Raw genomic sequence first — 302 nt, 5'->3', positions numbered from 1 at the left:
CCTGTGGAGAAAGAGCCCATTGCCTAGGAAGTTACGTGAAGGTCCATTTTTTTCCATTCCCAAAAAAGTAGTATAAAGTCTATTTGAAATCCTGAAATTCTGGGGCAACTGAAGAACATGTGTGAAGGCCACCAGGAATCTCCTGAGTCACCAAGGATACTTGGGATAATCTGACCTGAAAATTAAAAAAATAATAATTGAATTTAGAACTATTGTTTAATTCTGTTTTTGTTGACAAGTTCTGAGATCAGACAACGCCCCTGGGTAAGGTTGCCTAAGACATTGAGCTCACACATGGAAAT

The sequence above is a fragment of the Galeopterus variegatus genome, unplaced genomic scaffold (assembly GCF_000696425.1).
Source record: "Galeopterus variegatus unplaced genomic scaffold, G_variegatus-3.0.2 Scaffold7661, whole genome shotgun sequence".
In the NCBI taxonomy this organism is placed as follows: domain Eukaryota; kingdom Metazoa; phylum Chordata; class Mammalia; order Dermoptera; family Cynocephalidae; genus Galeopterus; species Galeopterus variegatus.
The sequence above is the reverse complement of the archived record's forward strand: the minus strand, read 5'-3'. Positions refer to the sequence as shown.